The sequence below is a fragment of the Adiantum capillus-veneris genome, chromosome 24 (genome assembly GCF_014529385.1).
Source record: "Adiantum capillus-veneris isolate H3 chromosome 24, ASM1452938v2, whole genome shotgun sequence".
In the NCBI taxonomy this organism is placed as follows: domain Eukaryota; kingdom Viridiplantae; phylum Streptophyta; class Polypodiopsida; order Polypodiales; family Pteridaceae; genus Adiantum; species Adiantum capillus-veneris.
Genome location: NC_140954.1, coordinates 20,828,671 through 20,841,182, shown reverse-complemented (window position 1 = coordinate 20,841,182; position 12,512 = coordinate 20,828,671).

The following is a 12,512-nucleotide window of genomic DNA, read 5'->3' as shown; positions in this document are numbered from 1 at the left end:
GAGGTTTGGGGCCAAGGTTCTAAGCTCTCACCAAAGAGCATATCCACAGGTAAAAAAGGAGTTATGGGGGTGGTTACAACATTAAAGTGTGACAGAGAGTACTTCATTGGAGCATATGTAGTTGTGGAGACTGATTGCTTACCACTTCTAGGGATGATTGCAAACTGCTCTACTCCTGATATTGCTATGCTTAGGTGGATTGCTTATATAAAGTCCTTGAACCCAGAATTGAATCACATTGCAGGAAAAGATAATACAATGGCAGATATGCTTTCAAGGGCAAGGTATGAAGACGAGGATGATATGATTGATGAGGAAGAATATGTGGGCACAAAATTCTACACAATTTCTCATGCAAAGTGTGATGATATATGCATTGTATCTTCACTTGAATCCTTTTCAGAGGAGTTCTATAAGGATGAATGGTTGCTCATAGGTCGCTACCTAAGTACTTTACAAAAGCAAGATGATTGGAGTGAGTGAGAATTCAAAAGGATTAGAAAGAAAGCATATGGATTCTTCTTGAGAGATGGTTACTTATGGAAACATCCTAAAAGAAGAGATGGGACTCCATTACGAGTAGTATGTGATAAGCCTACTCAGCTCAAAGTTATCAAAGAGCTTCATGAAAGCCTATATGCTGGACATCGATGTGTATGGGCTACTTTTCTCAAAGTGAAAGAGAGATATTGGTGGAAAGGCATGTATAAGGATGTAACGGATTTTGTGGAGTCTTGTGTCACATGCCAAATGTATTCCAATGTACATACCATGATGGATTGCATCCTACATACTTATTAGCCATGCACTATAAATGGGTTGTTGATCTAGTCACAATGCCTTTAGGGCTTTGGCAAATGAGATACTTGGTAGTTGCACGAGAAGACTTGACAAACCAAGTGGAAGGGTGTGCATTGAGGACAAAAACTACAGAAGCTGTTTGTAAATTTTTGCTTGAAGATGTAATTTGCCGCTATGGCTGTGTGGGAAAGATAGTTGCTGATAGAGGTGAGTTAGATGCAGATGAAGCAAGGGATTTCTTTACAAGAATTGGTATCAAGCTAGCCCTGACTTATGATTATAATCTAGAGGAAAATGGGAAAAGTGAAAGAGGACATCCTCCTATTGTCAAAGCTTTGGCTAAGGCATGAAAACGTAGAATGCATGAGTGGCCAAGGTTGCTACCATATGCTTTGTGGGCTGATCGTACAAATCATAGCTCAGTGACTGGTTACATGCCTACTAAATTGATGTATGGTCAGAAGCCATTCATGCCAATTGAGGATGTAGTTCCTACTTGGAACATGTTACGTGGGAAGATGGTGTAAGTAGGGAAAATCTACTTGCTTTGCGCATAAGGCAATTGGAAAGAAGACAGGAAGACATAGACATTGCTAAATCTCGATTGAAGGATGCAAGACTAAAGAATAAGATAGGTTTGATAAAAGACATAGGCTTCGACCAAAGCCTATTGAAGAGGGTGATTGGGTCCTAATGTACGACAGTAGCCTTGACAACCAACACACCACACAAAGAAAACTTGCAAAAAGGTGGTTTGGTCCCTATGTTGTCAAACATGTGCATGGAAATGCTATATATACTTTGAGGGAGCTCGATGGAACATAACTTAAAATTCCCATAGCGGGCAAAAGAATCAAGGTGTTCAAGAGGAGACATGATAATGATCCTTTTGATTCACAACAAGATGATGATGAAGATCCTAATGACATTTTTACAGATGAGGATGAAGAAGCAAAGGATGATTTTCCAGACTTTGCAGAAGATGAAAATGACATCCAAATATTTGTGGATCTGAATGAAGATTAAACCTATATAGGGAAAATGTTGGCACATGCCGGAGGATGTGTAGGTTCAGAGGGGGTGGATGTCGTGCCATGGCACGTACATAGTGTGAAATAAAAATATTCACCTCACTTTTGACACTTCTCGATGCATGGAAAGAAAAACAATAATGTACATATCGCGATATATGCTAAAGCGGCTACTGCAATCTCTATCATGTACATACCTATCCGGGGAGTCGTGGCCTTGGAAGTGGCTCATTTGCGTTCTTTTTCACTTGATAAGATGTGTAATTTGGTTTGAAAATGTACATAGTCCAAGTGTTTCATGGTGGCACACTCATCTCGCCTACAAAGACTGATGCAGGCAAAAACTGCCATAAATAGCAGCTAACAGGCACCGTTGCAGAATTGCATGGAAAGTGACCCAAAATGGTATATTGATGAAAAATGATGCTTATATATGCTTTTTATTCTTATGCGAGTGATCCCACAAATTTAGGGATTTTCTTGACTTCGTTTGGGATTTTTTGCATCAAAAATGACATTTTTTTGGGTAAAAAATGAGTTGAAAATTGCCTAGTTTTGGTCCAAAGTGGCAAAATGGCCCAAAAATTGACACATCAGCTCATAATTCCGTTGGGGGAAGAGAGAGAAGAGGGCTTTTGACAGAAAAAAATCTGCAATTTATCACTACTGTGTAATGGCTTCCATGGTTGCTCAATCTATGTGTAGGGCAGTCTTGCCTCTTCGAAATCTTGTATCTGAGTTAGTGAGGGAGGGAATTAGGGTTTCCCCTTATCAAAATGGTGTGTGGGCTTCACTTTAGAATCTCTTAAATCGCTGCAAACTCAGCAAATGGTCGTCGTGGAGGTGGAAGCTTGTGTATTCGTTTCAACTGTTTGATGCTACGACTATGTAATTGGGAGCGAGGCTACATGATACCACCAAAGAGGTTTGGGTTTTGATTGAGAATTGTGCTTGTATGAGAATTGAGGTTTTATGCATGAACATTTAGTGTTCCTAATTTCTCTTTTAATGTAAAATTGGATGTGATTTGATGGCCCTTTCATCATAATCTCGACTACCAAAACAAACACGTTCCAAGCACAATAGCAAAGAGGGTTTGTGACATTTTTGTCATGAACGCTCTTAGAGTTAAAACCATCTTTAGGAAGAGGGTTGGTGATTCTCCATAAACACTTTTTCAAAAAGTGTTTGTGACTCTCATCACGAACTCTCACAGCCATAGGTTCCACACCTTCCCAGCTAGACCGCACACATTTCGACAACATGTTAGCCATGTAGGTCATTCAACCCCTGACGCACTAACCGTGTAGATGAGCCTAACTCAAATAAAAGACCTAGGCAACACCCCTGATCCAGCAAATCCCGAGGTCAACGACCCTTTTGTTTAAGGTTAAACGAGGTAGGTGATCCTAGTCTTGTAGAGACGCTACCATGAGAAACATAGCACGTGAGTCCAATGACAATAGCACTTTCCATATGCACAAACAATCTTTTCCAAGAAATTAGACTGTATAGGGTCTCTACCCTTACATGTCTACAACAAACCATCAAGATCAAATCATGATCTAATCCCAAATCCATAAACCATAATTCAATCACATCACACGGATGAGCACTCCACCCAACTCGGGTGAGGCACAACCAATGATGCATAACCACTTTAGAATATAACATGGATGCAGTAATTTTGGCAACATAACCATATTCAGAAACAAAACCAAGAGCCACACCGAGTTCCACCATAATCCATGAGGGAAACTCAGCCCTTAGCCACAAATCATATTGACATTGAATCAACTCCCACACTTGGAGTTTGACATATCCACTGTAGTCAATCAGAGTCTACATGCATGACTCTAAAGACATAAGTTTTTTCATGCATAAAAGAAGTCCGACCAGAAAATAAACATGATATAAGAATCCAATTTTGACAACATCCAACCATGCAAAGTTGTTCCATCATATCTGCACTTCACCACATAGAGCTAGTTTTTGACGTAGAAATGTGGAAAGCAATCATACTCATTTACATGAGGCATCCACATTAACCCATAAGGTTCCATACATCATATGATAACATTCCATCACCATAAACATGATGCAAAACATATGCAAAAAACAACTTTTTGACATTTTTGGGGCATGCATAACATGAAAATGAAAGTATTTCACTTCAAACCAATACATCAAGATCAGCTCCATAATATAGATTAGCACTCTATCACGTCACCTTCCCCGTATGATACTCATACAACAAACAGTAACCCAAAAAGAAAGCCACTTTAATCATATTTGCCTATATGGTTGGGATTGACTAACCATATACCGTCACATAATTTTATGGACATATAATAACTGAAATCAACTCACCAAAACAAATCATAAACTATATATAAACAACTCGATTAACTGACAACGTCATATGGTACTCCCCTTAGGTAGCACCCCTACACAATACATAAAACCGATTATGGAATGATTAATAGCTCGCATACCCGAGGTGATAACAGACCTAAATACATTTATCATCAAGTTGCATCAAGCTTTTCATTTGGCTAAGTGGGTTTCCTCATTCGATGAATCTATAAAGTTGTTCTCCAAGAAGCCTAGAGTCCAAAAAATTTGACTAAGTCCAGTGGGCAGCAAGCTGTTTTTTTATAATATCTCTTAACTCGTGCATGATTTTGCACATGACACTGAAGAGAGAGTAAATGTTCCAAATGATGTGTTTTATCTCTGGTATAAAGGGCTCGGGCTGATTCATAAAGGTTTGTGAGTTATGACCAAAACAATGTTCCTACCGCTTGCACGCACGTGATCATAAACACATCATGGACATAAATAAACATATTAAACATGATAAAATAATCATAAAGAAACTTCATACATACTAAGTTAATCCATACATACACTCGTATACAAAAAAACAATCATCGAGAGGGTGACCACTCAGAAAAATGACATAGAGAGAGAGAGATGATGATGACTATGGAATTTAGAGCTTCTCACTGTGCTTTAGAATAGATTAGGGGTTATAAAAAGGCTTCTTGCTTTGCCAGAAGAGAGTGGTGATGAGAGCTACGTAGAGGTATTTACCACAAGAGCTTTCAAAGAGCGTGTTCATCGTGAAACGAGAGAGGAGATAGTACGCAAGTAGAGAGAGAATATCACTCTTGCTCTTCTTCTTCTCCCCGTATACGAGAGAGAGAAGAGAGAGAAGAGCTTATGGAGATGGTGACGAAGAGCTTGTATATAGCCTTGCAGTAGTAGATGTTGTTGTACAGGTCCGCTGCCATGATGGGAAAAGAGCAAAGGGAAGCATAAAAAGTCTATTTGAAGCTCACACATTTATTGAACAGTGACTAGGGCTCGAGAGTATGCAAGGCTCAAGGTGAATTTCATGGCTTGGGAGTGTTTGGGGTTGATCTGTATGCTAAGTGTGAAGCTTTTACTAAAGCTCAGACAATTATTCTTGAAGGACTTTTATTGAGACTGTCATCACATGGAATGAATAATTAATAATACGGTCAGTAATTCTGGAAAAGTATGCTGCGTTTCATTCATAATTATGCCTAAAGTGGTGCTCTTATGAGAGAAAATATCATCACTTTTAATGCCTTGATTGCGGTATACACCGGCTTTCAAGGGAAGGGCTTTCTTCAAAAGCTATCATCTATGTTTGCATCTTGAAGGCAAGGGGCTTTAAAAAGTCTATGACATAGACAAGCGAGGTTATTTTCGACTTGAGACAGCGATCAAAGGAATATATTCTGCTAGGCAAAGCTTTGTTCAAGATGAACGCCTAATATGGTTCTCTCACTTGGATTGCCGAGAGAATGTGGGAGCGAAGACTTGAAGGAGTTCAACTTTAAACTATCAAACTGAGTTAAAGATGCAAATATCAACACCGTCATTAAGCTGGTGGGCCGCCAACAATTGCATAAGAAAAGGGTAGGTAGGGGACGCTACTGCAGCTCACTACATTGCATGGGATGCATGCACATTATGCATGAAACGGGGCGGCCAATATAGTAGGCAAGGGGGAAGGAGGTGAAAAACCGCCAGGAGCAGGAAAAGATTGCTGGGGTGTCCATGGAGAGTGCATGAGAATGTTGGGGGATAGGAAGGAGGTCGCCAACTGCAATAGAAGGGGGGGACCACCAAAGAGATGAGCTGTGAGCAGGACAAAAGAAGACAAGGAGGGGCCTTCGGGTGTTGCCGAGTCAAGGAGGCGAGGAGAAATTGTGCTAACTTATTAGTGGGGGCCATTGAAGACTTGGGAAGAGAGCCTAGCCATCGGATGGTGAAAGAAGGTCCATAAGTTACAGGAACCTGAGCCACCAAAGAAAAAGAAGAATGGCCATCTGCGTATAAGGGCGCAACAAGGCCGAAACTTGTGGCGACGGATGAAGAGTGGGCGATGCTACAAGACCTGCAAGGGCCAAGTGCAACGAGGGAAGGAGAAGGAAAACAAAGGTGGCTGAAGTTTATATGGGCAAGGGACGCAATATTATGCACGAAGCTTGAGGCCAGCATGCGAGGAAGCAAGAAAAGAGATAATGGCACCATCAAGAGGGTCAAAGGCATGAGAGGGAGGGATGCAACTAGTTGATAAGTGAAGGCTAAGGAGGAGCTCATAGCTTATTACGGGCTCTACCTTAAGCTTCATAGCTTGCTCTCAAGCAAAAGCTCAATAGCTCACCCTCGAGCCAAAGCTCCATAGCTCGTATCAAGCATGCTCTTCTCTCTCTCGTCCTCCCTCAAGCTACCATAGCCATAATTGTTGTTCCTCTCACTCTATCGTATTAAAATCTCCCAAAGACAACTCTCTCATCTGAAGCCTTATGCACAAGCACCATAGTGTACATCTCTCCCTCTCTCTCACCCCCTTCTAAGCCAAGCTCAATAGCTTGTTTATCATTAAGCCTTATTGAATTATTCTCTCTCACTCTTTGAAGCTAAAGCCCTTTGTTTGTATCATCCATTTAATCATCATTCAAAAGATCTAAAGCAGGTAATAAAGCTGCACGATTTCTCGATAACATTGGTAGTAAACAACATGAAGCGAACTGAATTAAGCAACAAGATGAGGTGCTTGGGAGATTTTGTCAGATTTGGGAATTGAAAGCAGACAAGGAATGTCATGTATCTAAGGAATTTGGGGACAAGATTGGGAGCTCGACATCAAATGAATAGTTGCCATTGTTTGACGCTAAAGAGCCAATCTCCTATCATTGAGGAGCTTGAGTGTAAGCGGCTATGAGGGTTTAGACTTGCATCGAGAAGACTTCAATACCATGATATGATTGGAAGTAAAACTTTGGTTCTAGATTGATGTCTCTGCTAGACCTAATGACCTAACCATTGCTGTTTATCATTTAAGCGATTATAAGTGATCCAACTGACCAAGCCTTGTACGATTTATTTTTGTTCTTGATGATATAGTGCTCATTTAGATATCTTATTGGCTTTTATCTCTATGTTTCTGCTTCTTCCTCTCAAACACCTCTCTTAGCAAAAGGCCCCGAGGCTTCTCAGTCCACATTGCGAACACAAATTGTGCGCTCCTTGCCGCACTGTCGAAGCAAGGGACTTGCCAATACACCGTGTGCGAGCCACAAACGGCTCCAAGCACACAACAAGCCTAAACTAGCAAGCTCAAGAAAACAAAGGGTGTGTCACTCACCGCTCTACGCTCGCCTTCGTGGTGGATTCCTCGTCGCGATGAAGAAGAAGCTGCAGTCGTGCCGCGCTCAACCGTTTCGCCACCGTCGTGCTTTCGTAATGCTCGATCGCACACACACTCTCCCTCTCTCTCTCTCTCTCACACACACACACACAAGGAGGTGAAGAAGAAGAAGATGGAGATGGAGCAAGAGCACTCTTCAATTGCACAAATGAGAGAATGAGTAAAAATTAGGTTTAGTTGGCTTTTTTAGGAGCTCACCCCATTCACACTTGGGCGCCCATGCTTAGCCAACTAATCCCTTGAATATTCGTGTTAGAGTGCGCCTCTGATCGATGATCACTCTACCTTTCCCTATTGGACCAACAAGCCCGGTACCTGACTCTACCAAATACATAATACACGTCCGTCGTAGGTGATGGGGTGTCCGTGAGCCGTGAGGGTTAACATGCCCCCCTTCCGGATGTAGATTCCGTCCTCGGAAGCTATTGAGTTGAAGCTGGGTCGTCGAGGTGGAAGAGCATTTGAGATGAATGTCCTTAGCCTTCTTCAGTCACTGCAAAATCAAACAACATTGGCACAGTAATGGCATTCTCTTAAAAAGCATATGCAGTTTTAGGTAGACACATTGATTGGTCAAAGAATTTCAAACAATTTGGTAGCAATGAACATTAAATCGCAATGTAATCAAATGCATAAACAGATGTAAAGGTAAAAAATTAAACAAGTCTGGGGTCGCTAATTTGACGGTCGAAAGGCACTAGAGATCAAGTATTAATACCATGGATAAGCTTCTTAATTTTCTGTGGTCAATTAAGTTGTTTAATCGCGACAGCCAAGTATTCATGTTCGAGGGCTGACTAGAGGCTATATCTAAAAAACTTTGTAGTTAAGCTACCATAAAAGGAATTTCTCATGAAATCATCGCCTGACTGATTACTTTTTCTTTGACCCCTCAAAGTCTTTTCACATTGATTCAATTATGAAGTGGGTGCTTATTTTGTATGCCTTGGGTTTTTTGCTTCTCAAGGAAAAGCGCCCACACTGGGAACCTCTAGGGCTCAAGTACCATAGGCAATACATGTGAGTGAAGTACCAAACCAGGCTGAGATTTCTCTTCCAGCTTAAAATTTTACATTGTGGCACTTTGATTTTTTGTTTGTTCATTTTCAGCATTTAAATTTTGTAACTTTGGGGGGTCATATAACACTGTTACCCTCCCCAGGCTCATCACATTAGTAAACTCCCTTTATAATACTTAAGCTAAAGGTCAATAGGGTTAAGCCCACTAGAAAGCCCTAGTACATTTCATACAATGCTGCCTAAATCAGATTAAGAACCTAAGTAACCATTGTTTATTAGGAAGGCATTCCCCATGGTATTAAGAGAAGATTTCTAATACCTAGCTTGGTCAAACTAGCTTAGTCGGACTGCTTGATTTTTAAACCTAGACAAGTGATTATGACAAAACATTACATTGAATTAAATGTTTGATACTAAGCCAATGCGCTGAATATTATGCTACCAATCACAATCAAAGCAGACAAGCATGGATGCAAAAAGATAACGGCAATGCTAATGGACAAGAAACACCTGTTTGTGTCGATGGTCGCGCTTGATTTGAAGAGTGAGTCGAGATAAAGGTTCCATGAAGGTCCAAATCCTATCAATAGCAACACGCTCCTGTACACACTAGGAAACAAAAGGAATACCTCCAGGAGGCACATTAGTGGGAAAAGAGAACTTCGCTAATCTCTCAACTCTAAAACAGAAACACTCTATCGTACTAATCTTACCTACCCTCCATCACTCAAGTGATGAGGATCAAAGGTGTTTTATGGCATAGGTTTCTGTTTCACTGTACCAAATGTGACATGTGTAGGTCTAAGTCAATGTTTTGACTTTTATGTGCATACTCGTTTGCTAATTGCTCTTGCTCTTTTTTTTTTTTGTGAGTATAAAGCTTTATATGTACATTCCCTAAGATTGGAATTGAGAGGTCAGGGAAAAAGGTTGAGAGGGAAACAAATGAATGATGACTGTCAGCAAACACTCCCCCCTTCCTTGGGTAGATCATACCATTTGAAATGAGCTTGTCACCCTTTGAAACCAATTGTTCCAGTTGGTAATAGGTGAGGATTTTTGCCAGTAGTTTTCTATTACCCTAGGTGCCTCGTCAAGTTGCAAGGGTGGTAAGGTACTCTCCCAGGATCGAACTTGAAGTGGTTCATCAGGTGATTCTTGAACACTGGGAGGTGTGGATTCTTTTGTAGCTTCATTGAGGTCCACTACTATAGATGGAGGCGGTGTAGAATCTTTTACCTCTTTGGATGTATTACATGAGGAGCTAGAAGCTTCATGGGACTCCCCCCTTCCTGAGCTAGGTGGAACAAATCGTTCTTTCTTTGGTACCCAAACTAGCTCGGGAGCGGGTGTGTAGCATTCTGTGATTTTTTTCTTTTCATGATCATTGATTCGTTTTGGAGATACGGGATTGGGCTCACTTGGGTCAGGTGATAGGTAAGAGCACAATCTACGTTTTGGCACCCAGATTTGATCATTTCCTTGATAGTAGCCTTGGGCTTCCAATAGTCGTTTAGGGATCCATTGCAACATTTTCTTACTTTTCTTGGAGCGAGTGGTACGTTTCTTACAAGGCTTCTGTTTTTTTGCACTAGCTATGGTCACTAAAGAAGCTTTAGGGACCCACTTGTATGTTTTCTTCGTTACCTTAGGATGAGTCTTGTCAGAAGCGATATGCATTGCTTGTAGCATATTTAAGGGTATAGGCAATTCATCCCCCTCAGGTGTTACCCAGGTCGTCCCTCTATTTCCCCAAGTGTCTATGGTTGATGCTAGGTGGACCCAATCCACATTGTCTGATTCCGTCATACCCGGTAACACATCCATATAAGGAGAATCTTGGCCAATGTCTGTATCCTTCTTACAAGTGTAACAATATTGTAGTGGGGCCGAGTGAACTGTGGTGTCAGAGCGATGATCAATAATGGTTTTACTCCCTAAGGGGTGTACCTTACCAGTCACCAAATCCACTCTAAGGACAGAGTCTTGGAATCGCAAATAGACATGATTTTTAGACCAATCGTGAACCATTTGTGCTTCCCTCACGAATGGTCGTCCTAAAATCATTTCATATGACATAAGGTGTTTAGAGAAATCCATTACAATGAACGTATGTCGTACCTTGTGTCCTAGAACTTTGATCTTAAGATCCTTGAGCATCCCCAGAGGTTTGGCTATGGTACCATTTGCCATCTTTACCACAATGTTAGTAACACTGAGGCGGGGTTTTCCCATGGATTCCCAACAATCTTTTGTAACGATGCTAACTCCCGCACCACCATCAAGAATTCCCTTTATAGTTAATCCCTTGGTAGTGATGGGTAGGGTCGCATTAGACTCGTCGCCTTCAAAATACTGCCCTAATTCGTTAATGGGTACCTCAATCACAGACTCGTGTCCATCTAAGTCAAGTGATTGCACATGATTTTCCTCATCAATCATAATCGAGTCAGGCCTATTTGGTTGCGCAAACTGCGGTAATCCCGTTCGTAGCTCTCCGTTAAGGAATGCTCGAAGTGCAAGGAATAACTCAGGATCTCCATACAGCTTTGCTATGATCGTGGTTCGGACCTCAGAAGACATGAAGTCCACTAGTTTGGCAACATTCATTGGCGTTTTGCAGGGTGTAGGTCCTTGACTAGGAACTGGTGAGGATGGAATCTCATATTCCTCAATGGGATCAGGTATTCCTTTGTTAAACATCCTTTCCAACAAGAAAGGTGTATGCTCACTTTCTGATGTCCCGTCCTCACTCCCTTCTTGGATGATACTAGATATGGCTAACGGTCTATGGTTCATGTGGGGTGGATGAACTTGCGTGGGAAACACTGTGTCATGAATTTTGACCTGCATGGGTTCTGGTTCTAGTTTCCTTTGAGTCTCCTCCACTAAACCTCTTAGATGTTTCACCTGCTCAATCTCGTCTACTGGGTTTGGGTACGTCCCAATCTTCTTTTTACGATTCTTCCCTTTTTGCCCCTGCGGTTTATCTTGGCGGTCTTGGATTGGATTTGGAAACACTTGTGGTGTTTTCAAAGGCTCTTTATGATTTTCTCTTATTCGGTTTTCATTTGGTTCCATGTTACGGTTTTCTTTGTCGGTCTTTCTCTTTGTGGTATTGGTTCTAGTCTCCATTGTCTCGACTGAATCTGAATCATCCTTGAGGTCATTCATATACACGGGGTCATCTCCTGTTCCTATGTTTGTTTTGGAACTTGGCTTTGAATTTTCTGTATTCTGCGACTTCTTCCTTCGTGTCTTCTTTTTCTTTGCTTGGATAACTGACGCGGTATCTCTCTCTTCGAGGATATGGCCTGGCCCTTGAAGCATGGACCGTGTAATCGCATAAGCGGGTGCGACGGGTGGCATTGGCGATGTCACACTAGCAATTTCGACCAAATTCAGGGGTGTGATTTTAGGCGCATTTGGGTTATAGGGGCATTGGGCAATCAAGTGATCTATGCCACAACGATTACATGTGAGTATTGGCATTGCAGACGTGCTCCCTTGATTCATTTGCATCTGTGCAGCATTCTTTTGCAGCCTAATAGGGCACTCCGCTGCTCGATGTGGTCCACCACACTCGTAGCATTGAAGAGGTGGCCTCCTAGCCTGGGTGTTGATATTTTGACCTCTGGATGCGAGAGCAACAGCTTGATAAACCGGCTTGACTTGTCCCCAACAATCTTCCATGTAGTATATAGGACATTCTTCCAATGTATCAAGACCGTAGGCAATACTAGTGTCTATTTCCTCCTCACAGCCATCTGCATAAGCATTTTATGGCTCGCAACCCACTTGGTTCATAGGGGTGACTCTTGGATGCGGGGGCTGCGGTCCTAGCACAGGAGGTGGTAGCGGTGTCGCTTGTACAACATTTTGAGATCTATGGACCATGTGTTGCGGTAGTT